The sequence below is a fragment of the Triticum aestivum genome, chromosome 2A (assembly GCF_018294505.1).
Source record: "Triticum aestivum cultivar Chinese Spring chromosome 2A, IWGSC CS RefSeq v2.1, whole genome shotgun sequence".
In the NCBI taxonomy this organism is placed as follows: Eukaryota; Viridiplantae; Streptophyta; class Magnoliopsida; order Poales; family Poaceae; genus Triticum; species Triticum aestivum.
The window spans coordinates 755007567-755029414 of record NC_057797.1 but is presented as its reverse complement, the minus strand read 5'-3'; the positions used below and the strand labels follow the sequence as shown (position 1 = coordinate 755029414).

At 42.9% G+C, this 21848-nt stretch overlaps 1 pseudogene; it reads right to left on the bottom strand.

The window, feature by feature from the left end:
- Positions 1 to 495: 495 nt before the first annotated feature.
- LOC123186469 (G-type lectin S-receptor-like serine/threonine-protein kinase B120) lies at positions 496 to 20700 on the bottom strand (annotated as a pseudogene).
- Positions 20701 to 21848: the final 1148 nt, after the last annotated feature.

The following is a 21848-nucleotide window of genomic DNA, read 5'->3' as shown; positions in this document are numbered from 1 at the left end:
TGAAACGGAGACAAAGATTTGCCTCATGGATTAATAAAGAAGAGAATTTCCTAGTTAATTAATGGAAAACCAGACAAAAACCGATGCAAACAAGCCACATGCGGGCTACTCACAAATCGTGAAACTCTACGACCACACGGTCGACTCATCAACCGTCCCCAACACGCAACAACCACAAACTCCCGTGCTCAAGGAGAACACCTTGATCGGAGACAACAAACACCACCAAACATTTTGAGCACCCCTGCAGTTGATTCCAAGCAGCAAGAACAGAGCCACCGGTGCTGTCCCAAATTTATAGCATCAACACCATATTTAGAAGTCAATGGATCAAAGCTAGAATCAACACTAACTTTAAACCAAAGTGAAAGAGGCCTCTCCACCTGCAGCAGGTCACTGAAACCCGCTTGCCAGAAGATCATAATCTGCTTCCCTTCAATGTTCCAGGGCACCCAGGTCACCAAATTGCAGAGAAGCATAGCTGATGCTAGGCATCTATCGTCCTACTAGCATTGTCAGGCCCGCGCTGTTAACGGAGTCCTTCGTCGCTTCTTCTGCTTCATGTCTCCTTCCAATGAAATACAGAGGTTGCTTTGGAGTCATGACTGGCATGGCCTCGTTGTCCAGCATAGACACGACTAGCGACATGAGTGGCCTGGCACCCGAGCTATCCTGAACACACAATAATGCTATGTGGGTGCACAACGACACTTGATGAAGTGAACAACTCTTTAGAAGCACCGTGTCCATGAACTCCCCTGATTTTCCTTCTTCCAGTAAGTTCCATGCCTGAAACATGGTCGAGGATGATCAGTGAATATATTTGTTGTACTATAATTGAGTTGGCCAAATTTGAAGCATTTGGTTTGCTAGCACTTACGTAATCTACGAGGTTTGGGAAGTCCCTCATAAGATGGGGAGGTGAGTTGACCTTCAACCCACTTACAATCTCCAGTAGCAAGGCCCCATAGCTGTATGTGTCGGACTTGACAGAGAAAATGCCTTCCATCGCATATTCGGGCAACATGTAACCGTTGTTCGAACAGTTTCGGAAGGAAGTACAAAAAATATAATTAGTTGAAGCACATAAATAGTTTATTTAAGGGATAATTAGATTTATGCCCCTAGTTGTGTCCCACTCGGCTGTTTTACCCCTAATCTCCAAAAGTCACCGCTTCTGTCCAAGTCACTTCGCTCCTCTTATGATTTTGCCCTTTGGCCGTTTGACTGTCAGTTTGAAAACTTCATAACTAATTCATACTAAATCAGAAAATGCAAATAAGATACCAAAATGTTCGGAAAAACATCACCTATATGTCAGTGTCATTTGCATTCATGAAAAAAGTGTTTGAAAGTGCCCATCCGAGTTTTAGCTCGTATGCTACCACCATGAATAGTAAAATCTAAAAAATTCAAAAAATTCAAAAAAAAATTGGTGGCAAAGAATGAGAAATGTTTTAAGTGCTCGCCAAGTTTCATCAGGGAATGACATTCATGGGTGCCCCAGGAGAAAAAACAATCAACTCTCCAAAATAGATTATTTGTTTGCCACGACTTCCACTAATGTCGTTCCCTGATGAAACTTGGCAAGCACTTAGAACATTTGTCGTTCTTTGCCACCATGTTTTTTTTGAATTTTTTTAGATTTTACTATTCATGGTGGTATCAAAAGAGCTAAAACTCGGACGTGCACTTTCCAACACTTTTTTTCATGAATCCAAATGACACTGACATCTAGGTGATGTTTTTTTGAACATTTTGGTATCTTATTTGCATTTTTTTGATTCAGTATGAATTAGTTATGAATTTTTCAAACTGGCAGTCAGACGGTCAAAGGGCAAAAGCATAAGAGGAGCAAAGTGACTTGGATAGAACCAGTGACTTTTGGAAATTACGGGTAAAACAGACGAGTGGGACACAACTAGGGGCATAAATATAATTATCCCTTTATTTAAACATGGTTAGTCTAGTGCAGGAGTTACTACTCACTAAGTTCCAATAACATGTCTAGTATCTGCTTGTTGCTGGTTGTCACCAAAGATCCTTGCCATGCCAAAATCTGATATTTTGGGTCTCATCTCCACATCCAACAAGATGTTGCTTGCTTTGAGATCTCTGTGAATTATCGTCATTCTCGAATCATGGTGGAGGTACACAAGTCCTCTAGCTATCCCTTTGATTATGCTAAACCTTGTTGGCCAATCAAGCATAAATCTTTTAGCATCATCTGCATGCCGGAAATAAATCATGTGAAGCCATATTAGTCTCAAAATCTGGAATGCTCCTTTGCTCAACGCAAGAATCATTATACATGATTAGGACATACCAAATAGGGAGTAGTCTAAGCTTTTGTTGGGTAAGTATACGTAAATAAGAACCTTCTCAGCTCCATGGATGCAATAACCAAGAAGTCTAACTAAGTTTCTGTGCTACAGTTTTGCAATAAGAACTACTTCGTTTCTAAAATGCTCCATTCCTTGATCAGAACACTTGATAAGCCTTTTAACAGCAACTTCCTTGCCACCTTCCAGTGTGCCCTACATGGTTACATAATTCATATTAACAATGAAAGAATGCCTTTCACTACTGTAATCGTTAAGGTGACATTTATATTACCTTGTATACTACGCCAAAGCCTCCTCTGCCAAGCACATTGGAGTCAGAGAAACCATCTGTAGCAGGAGACACATTTTGGACAATTTACCCCTAGTACTTACATGTGGGGCCCTTCGGACAGAGTCACTCACTCACAGATATCCTCTCCTCTCATCTCTTCTCTTCTCTCTGGAGACTTGAACCCTAACCCTAGCCCGCCCACGATTTGGTTCGCCGTCGGCCGCCGTGGAGGGATAGCATGGGGATTGAGATGCGCGGCGGCTGGATCTGACCCGCCGCTCCTCTTCACCGAGGGATTTCGCGGATAGCTGTCGTTCGTGGAAGTGGCGCCGGCAGCGGTAGAGCTGAGAGCTCTCAGACCACAGCGGCGACCACACCAACTGTTCCAACGGGGTAAGTGTCTCCATTAGGTTACTCGCACAATTGCCATGCTCACTGTCTTTGCCTTCCTCTAATTTTTCTCAACATTTACCGTAGGATGGATCCAGCTAGAGCTTTCTATCTCAACTGTAGGATGGAAACCGTCGTGTTAGGCACTTCTGGTACAAAAGGATCTGGCACAGGGTTTAATTTTCGTCTTGTAGTTGATTGCACATCAACATTTGTGAAGTTTAGATCTGCAATCTCAGATAAATATCCATGGGGCCTCTATGATGCTGTAGAATTTAGGTATTGGGACATGGGAAATACTAATTGGGTGCCAGTGCAGTCTGATGATGAATTGGGAATTATGTTTGCAACCAATGCTGAAACTAAGACAGTAGATTTAGAAATTAATGTGATACAAAGGCTTAGAGGAGAGACTGAGAGGAGAGGAACTAGATCTCAAGCTCACAGTTCTCAAGCTAGGTGCAGTCAAACAAGAGGAAGAGGGAGTTCAGGTGGCAGAGGTAGTTCAGGTGCAAGAGAGAATTCAGGTGGCAGAGGTAGTTCAGGTGCAAGAAGGAATTCAGGTGGCAGAGGTAGTTCAGGTGGAAGAAGAAATTCAGAAACTAGTGTTGTGCATGAACCAGGTCCTAGCAGTAGCAAGCAACCAGATGCTGATCCAATCATAGAAGAGGAACAACCTGATGATGTACCAACAGATGATGATGATGAATTAATGCATCCTGGATTTGTAATAGGGAAGAAGCCAAAGGGGAAGGAAGCAGCTCAACAAGATGATTACATTTCCCCTCCAGAGTTTGCTGAGACATATTCAGATGAGAGAGAGGAGGACAATGACATGGGTTATTCTGAGAGTTCTGATGAGGCCAGGCCAGATGTGCATTTTAACAGAGATGATCCTTCTCTTGTAGAAGGAACTATATTCTCTAATGTTGTAGAGTGCAGAAATGCATTAGCCACTTATGCAATCAAGACTCAGAGTGAATTCAAAATTGACAAGAGTGAGCTTGGTAGGCTAACAATACATTGTGCATATAAAAGGTGTAAGTGGAGGATGCATGCATCCTTTCTGAAAAATACCAAACTATTTCAGGTACACTAACAGTTAACTGTGCATGTTCCTTATGATTGATATGTTGTTTATGATTCTGATCCTTGTTACAATGTTTAACTGCAGGTCAAAGTAAACAGAAATCCTCACACATGCCCAAGTGTGACAAGAAGACAAAGGTTGAGATCAGCAAAGTGCAGATGGATTGCAGATGCAGTTAAGAACTGGGTGAAAGAAAACTCCAATATAAGGGTCACACAACTTCAAATTGACTTGAAGAAGAAGTATGGATTGCAGCTGCCATACATGAGAGTATTTTATGGTAAGCAGATGGCCATTGACAACATCTATGGTAAGTGGACTGACAGTTTTCAATTATTGTACACATTCAAGGCTGAGGTAGAGAAAGCATCACCTGGTAGTGTAGTTCACATTGATAGGCACACTGTTCAGTTTGAAAAGAATGGTCAGAGCAGGTCCAAAGAGTGCTTTAGGAGAGTGTTTGTGTCATTTAAGGCATGCTGGAAGGGTTTTTTAGAAGGTTGTAGGCCATATCTGGCGGTAGATGCCACTGCACTCAATGGTAGGTTCAAAGGACAACTAGTCAGTGCCTGTGCTGTAGATGCAAACAACTGGATATTTCCAGTTGCATATGGTGTGCTAGAGGTAGAGAACCTGGAGAGTTGGACATGGTTCTTTGAGCACTTGAAAAACCTGATAGGCCACCCAGATGGTCTAGTCATACACACTGATGCATGTAAAGGATTAGAGGCAGCTGTAGATGATGTATTCCTTGGAGTAGAGCATAGAGAATGCATGAGGCACTTAGCTGCAAACTTCACCAAGAAGTTTAAAGGGAAATTTTTTGATGAGAACTTGTGGCCCTGTTCCCTAACATTTAGCTTAAAGAAACACAATTACCATATCAGGCAGTTGTATAGCAAGCCAGATGTAAAAGATTATCTGGATGAACATCACAGCAAGATATGGGCCAGGGCACTGTTCAATGAGAAGTGCAAGTTAGATTATGTGAACAATAACCTTGCAGAGTCTTTCAATTCCAAAATCAGAAATTGGAAAGGACTACACATTGTAGACCTGCTAGACAAAATTAGGCAAGTCTTAATGGAGAAATTTGATCTAAGGCAAAGCATTTCTGCTGGCACTTATGGAGGGCATATCATAGTCCCCAAAGTGATGAAACAGTTAATGGCAAAATCAAAGACCTTAGATATGAGCATTGTTAAGAGAAGTACTCATGAGGCAGAGGTGACTGCAATTGATAAAGAGAAGAGGGAGTGGAGGTATCCTGTTGATCTGCAAGCACAAACTTGTAGCTGCAGAAAATGGCAAATCACTGGACAACCATGCATTCATGCATTATACTTCATTACTTCACTCAGAGGTCCAGCAAGTGAGATTGATCAGTATGTGCATGAATTTTACTCCGTGCATAGATTCAATCTTACTTATGCAGAGAATTTGCCTGCAATGGAGGGGAAGCAGCAGTGGGACATTGTTGATACTGGGTTTAAACTGTGTGCACTAGTGCAAAATAGACCACCTGGAAGACCAAGGAAAACTAGGATAAGGGAACAGGCAGAAGGAAAAGGTCTTGGAGGAAGGCAAAAGAAATGCAGTAGATGTGGCAGACTTGGTCACATAGGCACCCATTGCAAAGAGTCAATTGATCTTGCATTTGGAGAAGATGAGCATTGGGGTGCAGAAAATGCTCCAGAAAATGCTCTTGCAATTGCTCCAAGCTCTCCACCATCTGCTACAACCTCTCTACCAACTACTCCAAGCTCTCCACCAGCTCCAAGCTCTCCACCAACTGCTCCAAGCTCTGCCCCAGCTCCAAGCTCTCCAATAGCACTTGTCAGGTATGTTTTCTACTACATGTTCATGGATTCTTTGTGTAACTTCATTATTTCGTACTCATCTTGATTGTTTAATGCTTCTCAGTCCAAAGAAATGTACTAAAAGAGCTGCTGAGAGACGAACTAGGTGGGGATCACCATAGAAGAAGGCGAAAGGCGGCAACTCTGCTGTCAGCACAAGGAGCAAAGTTGCAAATCCTGCTGCCAACACTAGGAGCAAGAGGGCCAAACTAGTGTGATCAGCTTAATGTTGGTTCTGTTCAACTAGAGTGATGAACTGCTATGTTAGATGTAATGTGTTAACTGATGTGTGTTGCTTTGCATGTTGTCAAACTGTTGTGAACTCCTGTGTAATGTGCTCATATTTGCCCTGTGCTACACTTCTATGCTCATATTTGTCACTGTGCTACACTTCTGTGCTCCTATTTGTCCATGTGCTACACTCGTGTGCTCATATTTGCCCTTGTGCTATATTTGTGTGCTCATATTTGCCCCTGGATTGATATATATTTGTGCTCATATTTACCACATGGAAACATCACTAGCCAAAAGTACCCCAATGTGCATTCATACAGGATTTAAACCACATTAACAACATAACCATTATATAAATGGACATTTCATAAAGGCTCCAGAACATAAAGGCTCCAGAACATAACATAAAGGCTCCAAAACATCTACTACAATTTCATAGTTCACACCATTATATAAAGGCTCCATTACATAAAGGCTCCAAAACATAACAACATAACCTACATCAACAAACACTTCAATAGCCTAATTTGACCACACAGAAACAAGACTAGCCACAATGCTTATGCCAAGAACAATGACAAAGCACATTGTTTCCATCAGCTCATTCTTTTTCTTCAACTTTTGCTTCAACTTCTTGTTTTTAGTGGTAAGATCCACAACCCTCCTCTCCAGATTGCTTGCTTTGATCCAACTGTGTTCAAGGGTAGCATGTAAATCCTCAAAAGCAAGCCCAACATAGTCAGTAGGAGGGGGGTCAATCCATACAACCCAATCACATTCATCGGGAAGCTGCAAAAGCATAGTTCAAAAATAATGTCAAACTGAAACCTTAGCATCAATTCGACAAAAAATATATCAAATTGAGGGAAATATAGCACTTACATCAACTGGACAACCCCAAAAATGTCTACAAGTGCTTGCTCCTCCCCAAGCTACACGGCGAGCCGGAACTAGCCCATGCCCTGAGCATCTATGCTTCGAGCGCTCCTCAAGGCCACAGAAGATGGGATTGGGAATGAAATGCTCTGAACTAAACTGCACAATGCCGCAACCATCCACCTACAAACAAAATCGGATGCACATGGCTAAAAAATCCCAAATCCGCACAAACCCTAGATCTGAAATCCCCAAATATGCAGACTTTACTAACCTCGTCCTCCGCGGCTGAAGTCGCCAAGCACTGAGCCGTCGAGAACATGGATGCCATCTTCCTTTCCTAGCTCTCCAGCACCGAGCTGTCGAAATCGCCTGAGCAGCCGCCTCCTCCTACACTTTGTTCTTAGCGTCGAGAGGAAGAAGAAAACCGAGAGAGATAACTGTTCGGTCAGCCCCCCACATGTAAGTAGGGGCAAACTTGTCCCAAAATTGTCCCTAAAACGGTCAAACCACTTTGACTGGACGGAAACGGCGTGGAGGGGTATTTCTGAAGTGGCACCAGACGAAAGAGGGGCAAAGTTGAGCACATGCTTTTTTTAGGGGTAAAGCTGAGACTGGGGCAAGATTAGGGGGGAAAATGGAATTGACCCTAATTTTAAACCGACCGTTGGAGCACCACCTGCAGCTGGTTACTGAAACCCACTTGGCAGTCAACGGTAATCTGCTTCCTTTGATGTTCCAGGGCACTCAGGTCACCACATTGCAGAGAAGCATAGCTGATGCTAGGCAGAGCATCTAGCGTCCTACTAGCGTCGTCAGGCCCGCGCTGTTAACAGAGCCCTCCCTCGCTTCTTCCGCTTCATGTCTCCTTCCAACGAAATACGAAGGCTGCCTTGGCATCGTGAGTGGCATGGCCTCGTTTTCCGGCATAGAGACTACTAGCGACATGAGTGGCTTGCCACTCGGGCTGCCCTGAACGCACGATAATGCGATATGAATGCACAACGACACTTGATGCAGCGAGCAGCTGTTCAGCAGCACAGTATCTAGGAAATCCTTCGAGTTTCCTTCTTTCAGTAAGTTCCATGCCTGAAACATGGTCGATAATAAGTTAGTACCTACACTCGCTATGTTGTACTCCCTCTATATCAAAATATAAGAGTACATGAGCAGGCCAAATTCAAAGCATTTGGTAGTACTTACATAATCTATAAGGTTTGGGAAATGTTGAGGTGAGCTCATCTTCAACCCACTTACGATCTCCAGTAGCAAGACCCCATAGCTATATGTGTCGGACTTGGCCGAAAAATGCCTTCCATCGCATATTCGGGTGACATGTAGCCGTTGTTTGAATAGTTCCACAAGTAAGTGTACAAGAATTAATTAGTTGAAGCACATAAAGAGTTTTTAAGCATGTTTAGTCCAGTGCAGGAATTAATACTCACTATGTCCCAACAAAATGCCTAGTATTTTCTTGTTGCTGGTTGTCACCAAAGATCCTTGCCATGCCAAAATCTGATATTTTGGGTCTCATCTCCGCATCCAACAAGATATTGCTTGCTTTGAGATCTCTGTGAATTATCGTCATTCTAGAATCATGGTGGAGGTACACAAGTCCTCTAGCTACCCCTTTGATTATGCTAAACCTTGTTGGCCAATCAAGCATAAATCTTTTAGCATCATCTGTATGCCGACAATATGTTAAGTCTTAAAATCAGGCATGCTCATTTGCTCACCGTAAGAATCATTATACATGATTAGGACATACCAAATAGGAAGTAGTCTAAGCTTTTGTTGGGCAAGTATTCGTAAATAAGAAGGTTCTCAGCTCCATGGATGCAGTAACCAAGAAGTCTAACTAAGTTTCTGTGCTGCAGTTTTGCAATAAGAACTACTTCATTTCTAAAATGCCCCATTCCATTATCAGAACACTTAGTAAGCCTTTTAACAGCAACTTCCTTGCCACCTTCCAGTGTGCCCTACGTGGTTGCATAAGTCAGATTAATAATGAAAGAATGCCTTTCAATACTATAATCGTCCAAGTGAAATTCATGTTCCCTTATATACTATGCCAAAGCCTCCTTTTCCTAGCACATTGGAGTCAGAGAAACCATCTATAGCAGGGATGATTTCATTGAAGCTAATCCACAGAAATTCTGAATTATGATCGTATAGTACATCAGAACTGCCCAGTTGTTCTGGCACTACATAAATCATGGGTGCCTTGGTTTGGTCCTTGCCTGCCAGGAATTAATACAAGTATCTTAATCACTAATGCATTAAGATGGCATTAACTTGGATATATAATCGAATCTTGTTCAACCTCTCGACTTGCGTATCCAGACAAGACAAATGCACACAAGTATCAGTAGACTTGCCATGACTGGGAGTGCAATCTTCAGTGCACCAGTCTTCTTAATGACTGCAAAGACAACAGATACTACACTTTACAAGGGTAGATTGAAGAGAAAGGGGAACAAAAGAGACAGAGCAAAAACATATATATATCGTTAAAAAAATAAAATATATATTGTATCTTCTCACAAAACATGGAGTAATCTACAACAAAAAATAAGTGTTGGGAGGCAAGTTGTATCTAGTGCAAAATTGCCTGCTGCCACCAAACACGCGGATAAAGGCTCACGAGCATGTGAATGTTTACAGGTGAAATGGTAACATTAATAAAATTAACAAACACTTATGAAGGCGATGCCAAATGATTTTTTTAGAAAAGGAGGATGACCCCGGCCTCTGCATCTGGGCGATGCATATGGCCACTTTATTAATTATTCTCACAAGACCTTACAAAGTAATACCACAGTAAGATTAAAGCCGCCATCTAAGCAACAAATTGTAGCTACACCTATCCAGTTGATGAAGGGGTGCAGATAGCCTGGCCTAATACCAAACAGACATCGCAGCCAAACCTAACATCTAAGACATGAGGACCCATCCAGGACGCCTGCCGGGCATGGGTCTCGCCGGTCCGGCGCGCTCTCAGAGGCCGCCGCCGCCAACTGCCACCGCTCCATCTTCAGATCTATACTAATGCATCAACCTTGCTCGGTGTAGCTATCGTCGACGCCACCACGGCGCCCAACGGCACCTCCTCCCTGCGCGCAAACAGTTGTGCACGTCGTGGTTGCCACTGATACACCTCAACACCATGCTGCCAAGTACCAACAAGCGACACAGCTTGAAGTCTTTGGAAGAACTGTTAAGCGTAGCACCTGCCGACCAGGCATGACAAATCGTAGCACCTGTCAGTCAGGCATGACTTAACATCTCCACCGAAGCTACGTTCAAGACGAAGCCGCTCCACCTCCTGCCTCTGACTTCCAGCACTGCTCCAGAAACGATGCTCCCAAGAGAGAAATGACACCGCAGTGCCGCCATCGTCCGGTCTAGAACAACAGATCCTAGGGTGTTCCATAGAGCAGCACGAGTTGGTCAACAGTAGTTACACGATGATGCCTCCATCAAGGTAACGGCTTAGAATGCCGCCATCGCCTGCCAGCGGCTCGGTTTTCATCAGAAACCATGTCTCCCCAACTCGCAGCCGGGACTAGATGATGGATCTCGAGATCCGATCACCAAGCCTCTGGTGAAGAAGATGACCACCACCATTGGCCAGCAAGACGACGCGAGATAAAGTAGGGTGCTGCCAGCGTGCGTCCTGGCCAGCACCACCAGCGCTCGGCCCGTCCCGGACCACGCCTCATGCCCGAGGGCAACGGCAAGCGCTGCCAAGAGGAGGACGCGGACCGGAAGCCCACATCCGGCCCACCTCCACGCCGCCACGTGGCCACCACCAAGCGCCGTTCAGGGCCAGCCCCGCCGCCGTGAGGGACGCCGCCCCACGGGCAGCAGGCGCCGGAACACCGCCGTGCGCCATCGGCCGCCGTGAGATCTGTGCGAGAACGACGACGACGCACCACTGCCACCTTCCCTGGGGACCACGTGGGCTTCGTCGGTGTCCCCTCCGGCAGCGGGGAAGCGGCGGAGGAGCGGGAAGGGGCGGCTGGCGGCGCGTGATACGTCTCCAATGTATCTATAATTTTTGATTGCTCCATGCTATATTATCTACTATTTTAGGCAATATTGGGCTTTATTTTCCACTTTTATATTATATTTGGGACTAACCTATTAACCGGATGCCCAGCCCAGATTTGTTGTTTTATGCCTATTTCAGTGTTTCGAAGAAAAGGAATATCAAACGGAGTCGAAACGGAACGAAATCAACTGGAGAAGTTATTTTTGGAAGGAAAGCAACCCAGGGAACTTGGAGTGCACGTCAGGGGAGATACGGGCTGCCCACGAGGGTGGGGGGGCGCCCAGCCCCTAGGGTGCGCCCCCTACCTCGTGGGGCCCCCGTGGCTACTCCGACGTACTTCCTACACCCATATATATCGTCGTACCCTAAAACTTCCAGAACAGACAATAGATTGGGAGTTCAGCCGTCAGAAGCCTCCGTAGCCACCAAAAACCAATCTAGACCCGTTCCGGCACCCTGCCGGAGGGGGCAATCCCTCTCCGGTGGCCATCTTCATCATCCCGGTGCTCTCCATGATGAGGAGGGAGTAGTTCTCCCTCGGGGCTGAGGGTATGTACCAGTAGCTATGTGTTTGATCTCTCTCTCTCGTGTTCTTGAGGTGATACGATCTTGATGTATCGCGAGCTTTGCTATTATAGTTGGATCCTATGATGTTTTCTCCCCCCTCTACTCTCTTGTAATGAATTGAGTTTCCCCTTTGAAGTTATCTTATTGGATTGAGTCTTTAAAGATTTGAGAACACTTGATGTATGTCTTGCCGTGGATATCTGTGGTGACAATGGGATATCACGTGATTCACTTGATGTATGTTTTGGTGACCAACTTGCGGGTTCCGCCCATGAACCTATGCATAGGGGTTGGCACACGTTTTCGTCATGATTCTCTGGTAGAACTTTGGGGCACTCTTTGAGGTCCTTTGTGTTGGTTGAATAGATGAATCTGAGATTGTGTGATGCATATCGTATAATCATACCCACGGATACTTGAGGTGACATTGGAGTATCTAGGTGACATTAGGGTTTTGGTTGATTTGTGTCTTAAGGTGTTATTCTAGTATGAACTCTAGGGCTGTTTGTGACACTTATAGGAATAGCCCAACGGATTGATTGGAAAGAATAACTTTGAGGTGGTTTCATACCCTACCATAATCTCTTCGTTCGTTCTCCGCTATTAGTGACTTTGGAGTGACTCTTTATTGCATGTTGAGGGATAGTTTTATGATCCAATTATGTTAGTATTGTTGAGAGGACTTACACTAGTGAAAGTATGAACCCTAGGCCTTGTTTCCTAGCATTGCAATACCGTTTACGCTCACTTTTATCATTAGTTACCTTGCTGTTTTTATAATTTCAGATTACAAATACCCATATCTACTATCCATATACCACTTGTATCACCATCTCTTCGCCGAACTAGTGCATCTATACAATCTACCATTGTATTGGGTGTGTTGGGGACACAAGGGACTCTTTGTTATTTGGTTGCAGGGTTGCTTGAGAGAGACCATCTTCATCCTACGCCTCCTACGGATTGATAAACCTTAGGTCATCCACTTGAGGGAAATTTGCTACTGTCCTACAAACCTCTGCACTTGGAGGCCTAACAACGTCTACAAGAAGAAGGTTGTGTAGTAGACATCAAGCTCTTTTCTGGCGCCGTTGCCGGGGAGGTTAGCGCTTGAAGGTATATCTTTAGATCTTCCAATCGAGTCTTTTAGTTTCTTGTTTTATCGCTAGTTTAGTTTATAAAAGAAAACTATAAAAACTGGAATTGAGTTTGTCTCATACGCTTCACCTTTTTAATATCTTTCGTGAGTATGATGGAAAGGATAATTGTGCTCAAGTGCTATAAGAAGAGATCTTTAAAATGTTTGGCACTAAATATTTGAATGATGAGCATGATTGCAACATTGTTAGTACGAATTCTTTGAATATCCATGACTCTAATGATGATTGCACTAGTTATGATGAAAATGTCTCCTATAAACATGTCAATTTTTGTGGAGTGCATTGGGTTTGTAAGTACACACCAAATAGAGAAGATAGATACTGCAAGAAGCATAAGTACTTAGAAACTAAATTGTTGCAAGAAGAGCTAGAAGAATGTGCTGAAAGATTCAATATTTTTCGTGCCCCTTGTGAACTTTGCAATGAACATGGTCATTTAAAGCTCCAATGCTATTTGTTTCATGATCAAGTCATGTCCAAACATTGTGATAATTTTATTACCCTTGAGCATCATAAAGAGCTTAGCCTTCTTTTGGGTTATGAAGAAATGAAATGTATAACTGAGGGTATTCCAAAGTTTAATCTTGATAGAGTTCTTGATTTTGATCTAGAGGAAATTTATATGTATTTGCGGTGAATTGTATTGAAAATCCTTATATTGCCAACTACATAAAAAAGAAAACAAATAGAGGATGAAGAGAATACTAATGAAAGGGAAGAGACTTCCCAATATCCTGCTATTATTTCTTATGATGAATCAGGTAACGAGGAGGAGCTTTCTATCCAACCAATCTTATTAATAAGGAGCTCCAAAAAGAGGATTGAACCCACACATGATGTGGCAAAGAAGAAGAAAAGAAAAAGGAAGAGAGGTAAAAAGATATCTCTTCCAAATAAAGTTGCTCCTATTATTGATGTGCCTCATGAAAATGAAGATGATACACTTGATGATGATCTCGTTATGCCTATTGCTTGTTGTGATGATTATGATTGGGAAGATAATGATACTTCTTATGATCTTGAAAATCTTTTTGGTACTTGCTTGGAAGAATGTAATAATTTCTATACTATCGGTGCTATCTATACTATTAATGATGAGAGTGATTATGCTTATGGTATGAAAAGGCCCAAGCTTGGGGAAGCTATGTTTGATGAGGATGACATATTTGAGAATATATTTGCTGCAATTAATGTTTTTCCTAAGATTGGGGATTCTACGCTTAATGAAGATGATATTTTTAGTCTCCCAAGTTTTGATACGCAAATTTATAATGATAATAGCATGCCTCCTACCTATGATGATTATTGTGATGATACTTATGCTATAAAAAGTAGTGATTATATTTATAAAACTTGTCATGATTATGATTACCCCTTCTCTAAACATTACTCTTTTAATGTGGAGACAATTTATAGTATTCGAGTCTCTTGTGATGCCCCCACTATTCTGAATAAGAAGAATTTTGCTTATGTGGAGAGTAATGAAGTTTCAATGCTTGTAGATCATGAAAAGAATGCTTTAGGTGCTGGTTATATTGTTGAATTCATTCATGATGCTACTGAAAATTATTATGAGGGAGGAATATATGCTTGTAGGAATTGCAATAATATCAAGTTTCCTCTCTATGTGCTTAAAATTTTGAAGTTATGCTTGTTTTACCTTCCTATGAAAGTTGATTCTTGTTCCCACAAGATTTTTGCTCACAAAATCCCTATGCATAGGAAGCATGTTAGACTTAAATGTGCTAGTAATATTCTTCATGATGCTCTCTTTATGTTTCAATTCTTATCCTTTATGTGAGCATCATTGAATTCATCATGCCTAGCTAGGGGCGTTAAACGATTGCGCTTGTTGGGAGGCAACCCAACTTTATTTTTATTACTTGCTTTTTGTTCCTGTTTAGTAATAAATAATTCATCTAGCCTCTGTTTAGATGTGGTTTTATGCTTTTAATTAGTGTTTGTGCCAAGTAGAACCTTTGGGAAGACTTGGGGAAAGTCTTTGCGATCATGCTGTAAAAAACAGAAACTTTAGCGCTCACGAGAATTGCTGCCATTTTTATTTGGAGAGTGATATTTAGCTAATTCTTTTTGAAGATGATTAATATATAAATTCCTCAGGTCTAGAAATTTATTTGAGAATTTTATGAGTTCCAGAAGTATACGCTTGATTCAGATTACTACAGACTGTTCTGTTTTTGACAGATTCTGTTTTTCGTGTGTTGTTTGCTTATTCTAATGAATCTATGGCTAGTAAAATAGTTTATAAACCATGGAGAAGTTGGAATACAGTAGGTTTAACACCAATATAAATAAATAATGAGTTCATTACAGTACCTTGAAGTGGTGATTTATTTTCTTATACTAACGGAGCTTACGAGTTTTCTGTTAAATTTTGTGTTGTGAAGTTTTCAAGTTTTGGGTAAGGATTCGATGGACTATGGAATAAGAAGTCTCAAGCATCTAAGCTTGGGGATGCCCCGGTTGGCATCCCACCTTTCTTCTTCAACAATTATCGGTTAGTATCGGTTGATCCTAAGTTTTTTCTTCTTCACATGATGTTTGCTATTCTTAGATGTCATTTTATTTTGCTTTGTTTGCTGTTTGAATAGAGTACCAAGATCTGAAATTATTAAATGTTAGAGAGTCTTCACATAGTTGCATAATTATTCGACTACTCATTGATCTTCACTTATATCTTTCGGAGTAGTTTGTCATTTGCTCTAGTGCTTCACTTATATCTTTTAGAGCATGGTCGTAGTTTTATTTTGAAGAAATAGATGAACTCTCATGCCTCACTTAGATTATTTTGAGAGTCTTAAATAGCATGGTAATTTGCTGAAAATCCTAATGTGCTAGGTATTCAAGAATAATAAAATTCTCTTATGAGTGTGTTGAATACTAAGAGAAGTTTGATACTTGATGATTGTTTTGAGATATGGAGATGGTGATATTAGAGTCATGCTAGTTGAATAGTTGTGAATTTGAGAAATACTTGTGTTGAAGTTTGTGATTCCCGTAGCATGCACGTATGGTGAACCGTTATGCGATGAAGTCGGAGCATGATTTATTTATTGATTGTCTTCCTTATGAGTGGCGGTCGGGGACGAGCGATGGTTTTTTCCTACCAATCTATCCCCCTAGGAGCATGCGCGTAATACTTTGCTTTGATAACTTCTAGATTTTTGCAATAAGTATGTGAGTTATTTATGAGTAATTTTGATTCCATGGATTATACGCACTCTCACCCTTCCACCTTTGCTAGCCTCTCTAGTACCGCGCAACTTTCGCCGGTACCATACACCCACCATATACCTTCCTCAAAACAGCCACCATACCTACCTATTATGGCATTTCCATAGCCATTCCGAGATATATTGCCATGCAACTTTCCACAGTTCCGTTTATTAGGACACGCTTCATCATTGTCATATTGCTTTGCATGATCATGTAGTTGACATCGTATTTGTGGCAAAGCCACCGTCCATAATTCTTTCATACATGTCACTCATGAGTCATTGCACATCTCGGTACACCGCCGGAGGCATTCATATAGAGTCATATCTTGTTCTAAGTATCGAGTTGTAATTCTTGAGTTGTAAGTAAATAAAAGTGTAATGATCATCATTATTAGAGCATTGTCCCAGTGAGGAAAGGATGATGGAGACTATGATTCCCCCACAAGTCGGGATGAGACTCCGGACGAAAATAAATAAATTAAAAAAGAGAGGCCAAAGAAGCCCAAATAAAAAAAAGAGGCCATAAAAAAAGAAGGGCCAAATAAAAAAATAAAAAAATGAGAGAAAAAGAGAGAAGGGGCAATGCTACTATCCTTTTACCACACTTGTGCTTCAAAGTAGCACCATGATCTTCATGATAGAGAGTCTCCTATGTTGTCACTTTCATATACTAGTGGGAATCTTTCATTATAGAACTTGGCTTGTATATTCCAATGATGGGCTTCCTCAAAATGCCCTAGGTCTTCATGAGCAAGCGAGTTGGATGCACACCCACTAGTTTCTTTTGTTGAGCTTTCATACATTTATAGCTCTAGCGCATCCGTTGCATGGCAATCCCTACTCACTCACATTGATATCTATTGATGGGCATCTACATAGCCCGTTGATACACCTAGTTGATGTGAGACTATCTTCTCCTTTTTGTCTTCTCCACAACCACCATTCTATTCCACCTATAGTGCTATGTCCATGGCTCACGCTCATGTATTGCGTGAAGATTGAAAAAGTTTGAGAACATCAAAAGTATGAAACAATTGCTTCGCTTGTCATCGGGGTTTTGCATGATTTAAATATGTTGTGTGGTGAAGATGGAGCATAGCCAGACTATATGATTTTGTAGGGATAACTTTCTTTGGCCATGTTATTTTGAAGAGACATAATTGCTTAGTTAGTATGCTTGAAGTATTATTATTTTTATGTCAATATGAACTTTAGTCTTGAATCTTTCGGATCTGAATATTCATATCACAAGTAAGAAGAATTACATTGAAATTATGCCAACTAGCATTCCACCTCAAAAATTATCTTTTTATCATTTACCTACTCGAGGACGAGCAGGAATTAAGCTTGGGGATGCTTGATACGTCTCCAACGTATCTATAATTTTTGATTGCTCCATGCTACATTATCTACTGTTTTAGGCAATATTGGGCTTTATTTTCCACTTTTATATTATTTTTGGGACTAACCTATTAACCGAAGGCCCAGCCCAGATTTGCTGTTTTATGCCTATTTCAGTGTTTCGAAGAAAAGGAATATCAAACGGAGTCGAAACGGAACGAAATCAACTGGAGAAGTTATTTTTGGAAGGAAAGCAACCCAGGGAACTTGGAGTGCACGTCAGGGGAGACACGGGCTGCCCACGAGGGTGGGGGCGCGCCCACTCCCCTGGGGCGCGCCCCCTGCCTCGTGGGGCCCCCGTGGCTCCTCCGACGTACTTCCTGCACCCATATATATCGTCGTACCCTAAAACTTCCAGAACAGACAATAGATCTGGAGTTCCGCTGCCAGAAGCCTCCATAGCCACCAAAAACCTATCTAGACCCGTTTCGGCGCCCTGTTGGAGGGGGCAATCCCTCTCCGGTGGCCATCTTCATCATCCCGGTGCTCTCCATGACGAGGAGGGAGTAGTTCTCCCTCGGGGCTGAGGGTATGTACCAGTAGCTATGTGTTTGATCTCTCTCTCTCCTGTTCTTGAGGTGATACGATCTTGATGTCGCGAGCTTTGCTATTATAGTTGGATCCTATGATGTTTTCTCCCCCCTCTACTCTCTTGTAATGAATTGAGTTTCTCCTTTGAAGTTATCTTATCGGATTGAGTATTTAAAGATTTGAGAACATTTGATGTATGTCTTGCCGTGGATATTTGTGACAATGGGATATCACATGATTCACTTGATGTATGTTTTGGTGACCAACTTGCGGGTTCCGCCCATGAACCTATGCATAGGGGTTGGCACACGTTTTCGTCGTGATTCTCCGGTAGAACTTTGGGGCACTCTTTGAGGTCCTTTGTGTTGGTTGAATAGATGAATCTGAGATTGTGTGACGCATATTGTATAATCATACCCACGGATACTTTAGGTGACATTGGAGTATCTAGTTGACATTAGGGTTTTGGTTGATTTATGTCTTAAGGTGTTATTCTAGTACGAACTCTAGGGCTGTTTGTGACACTTATAGGAATAGCCCAACGGATTGATTGGAAAGAATAACTTTGAGGTGGTTTCGTACCCTACCATAATCTCTTCGTTCGTTCTCCGCTATTAGTGACTTTGGAGTGACTCTTTGTTGCATGTTGAGGGATAGTTTTATGATCCAATTATGTTAGTATTGTTGAGAGGACTTACACTAGTGAAAGTATGAACCCTAGGCCTTGTTTCCTAGCATTGCAATACCGTTTACGCTCACTTTTATCATTAGTTACCTTGTTGTTTTTATAATTTCAGATTACAAATACCCATATCTACTATCCATATACCACTTGTATCACCATCTCTTCGCCGAACTAGTGCTTGAGAGAGACCATCTTCATCCTACGCCTCCTACGGATTGATAAACCTTAGGTCATCCACTTGAGGGAAATTTGCTATTGTCCTACAAACCTCTGCACTTGGAGGCCCAACAACGTCTACAAGAAGAAGGTTGTGACATCAGCGCGGTTAGGTTTCCCCCATGTGCCAGAGGCGATGCCGAATGATAGGATTATAGAGAAGTAGAATATGAAAAACATGACTGCTTTTGATGCAAGGTAGGAAGAACATAGCTGGTAGTAGTGGACAGACCAGGTATTAGTTTGACTGATAATATATGCAAGAACAAAATATATTATTCTAAGTCCTATGATCTTCATCCAACGGTAAATTTCGTTATGTGACCTCACACTGTAACAGGAGGACAGAAATCCGGAAGAAAGTCTGAACTGAAAATAACTGTAACTACCACATACTTTAAATGTATAGTAGCCACCTTAGTAAACTTAGTGGTATACTTTTATAAGCCACATACATAATCTTATGTTAGTACTTAGTAGCCAATCCAACACAGAGTATAAGCAACAAGGTGGGCAACATGAGCAAATACCAGACGAGCTGGGAATCCACAGGTACAAATTCTCCCCAAGACCATCACCACGCTTCTCTATGTCAACAAGCTCTCCCATCCAAACTAAGCACCTCGACTGGTCTACAGTCACACCGAGATTACTCACGTTAGCATAAGAATATGCGGTGCATGAGCAGTTGCAGCTGCATTCTTCTGCGCATTGGTCAAAGCTTCTATTCCTGATGTACAAGAACTTGTCGGGCGTCTTCATGTTAAGCAAGGTAATGAAACTATCTCCTTGGCCACAATGCATCTCCTTATTTCTCTGGTATCCTAGGGAAAAGTCAAGACCAACAGGTTCAAATCCAGCAAGGCACTTGCACGTCGCAACCGCCTCTGTGGCATCACAGTAGCCAAATGGGCCGCATGAGGCATAGCGATCACAGCTATAACCAGGGCGCTCAAAGAAAACCTCCCAAGATAATGAGTTGCTATTCCACGCCAGGAATTTCACCATGCTCGTGTGGTGCAGCACCATGCGCATGCTCGCTGAGCCATTAGAGACTGTGTACGTCAAGTAGAACTCACCATCTCTGTTGACAATTGTTTGGGACATTATGGGACCTGATTTGCTCTGATACATGGCGAAGACCAATACGCCGTCCAGCGCAACCCTGTGCTAGTATGGCCTCGTCCTATTCCAAATGAGGATCTGGAGGCTCGAGTCACCACACAAGGAGTAGTCACTCGTTGATGGGTCATCAGGGCCCTTCCAGGCAACCAGGTGCGTGGAGAGGTTGTTGTTGTTGCTTAGCTGTAAACTCATATTCGGGAGAATGGTGTCGGTTGGGTGATGGAAGCTCTGCCATATATCTGTGCCATTCGGCAACCTGATGACCAAGTTCCCAGAGTCCAGCGGCATGGCAGCAGCTCCGGGGGCTTCAGTGGTGATGTTGTTCGTGGTTGTCCAAAGAGTGCTTCCTTTGGAGTCTAACAAGACAAGATCATAGCTGTTGGTCAGAACAAACTTACCAGAGGAGCTGCCAGTGATAGGGTTGTCGTGGTTTGCGACCCAGACATATGTTCGCTCGGGGATGTTGTGGTACCATATGCCGACATATGAGTTTGCAGTTGAGTTTTGCAGGGAGAAGAAGCCAAGAGCAAAGATGCCACCATTTGAGACGAGCCTGTTGCTAACGGAGAGTGGCTTTTCAGGTGTTAGGCGATCATCGGAGTTGTAGAAACAAATCAGTAATAGGAGGGCGAAAACAGGGAGCAGAGTCATGCCCATTGGGCCTTCTGCACATGCTTGTGAAGAGGAAAGTAAGGAGATATAGTATGAACTACTATGAACATGCCTTAGACTGTTTGCTTGGATGGATCAAATGTGTGAGGTAGGAGCTGAAGTACTGTCTCAGAGTTTTGGTATTCCTGATGTGGCTTGTCACATTGGCACCAGTTTTGTATCCGGTTGTCCACACAAAGTCCAGCCTAGATTGATAGGGGAAAGGCAAGTGACACAAGACCGCGAGCTCTCCGTGGCGTATTGAAATCAGGAAACTAGAAATATCTCACAAGCTACATCCGGGGCAGTGTTGCCTGACTGAATCAAGTGCAGAGAAACCCAGCTGCCGCATGTCCCGATTTGTAGCCATCGCCGGGCGTCGGTCACTGTCGTCACGAAGAAAATCTGCGCCATGTGGATCCGAGGACTTGGCTTGCACGGCAACCAGTCAAATCTACTGCCAGAGATATTCAAATTTCACCATCCAGCACCCTTGCCGTTAAGCAAGGGTTCACAAGTACAGCCACAATCAACAAGCAAGGGTTCACAACTACAAGTCTACAACAAAACTGAAATTGGCGAGCACTGCCGGGGCGAGAGGCAAGGGTTAACAGCAAGTATGCTAAGAAATTCTCACAAAAAAGTACGCCAAGAAATAAGTTACCATCAGGTGGAGCTCCGTCGGGGTAGCTCGCGGTGATGCGCCGGGTTGGGAACTGACTTGGCTTTCGAGTTTTGACCGCAGGTCTCTGGTGCGGCGAATGCCGGGGATGTTGAACGCGGCACGGGGCGTCATAGCTGGAGGTGGCAGCCTGGTAGGGAAAGTGGGGAGCTGGGGAGGGTGAACGCAGTGACAAGATGAGGTGCCTGTAGCATGCTACGGCCGGATCCCCGGGAGAGGAGGGCAGCAGAAGATGAGGGGCGGGAGGAGACGCATGCTAGTGGCGGTCAGCACTCAGCAGCGGCGGCCTACTCGGCCTCGTGAGAGTGAATTGTAAAAAACATCAACACTTCAGGCTAGGTTTGTAGGAACCACACATATACGAAATTGTGCCAAAAAGCACTAATTTTTTCATAATATTTTGCAAAAAAACACTGGTTGCTCGTTTGGACCATTTTAAGTGCGTTTATGACAGGGGGGCCCTCATCCGTCG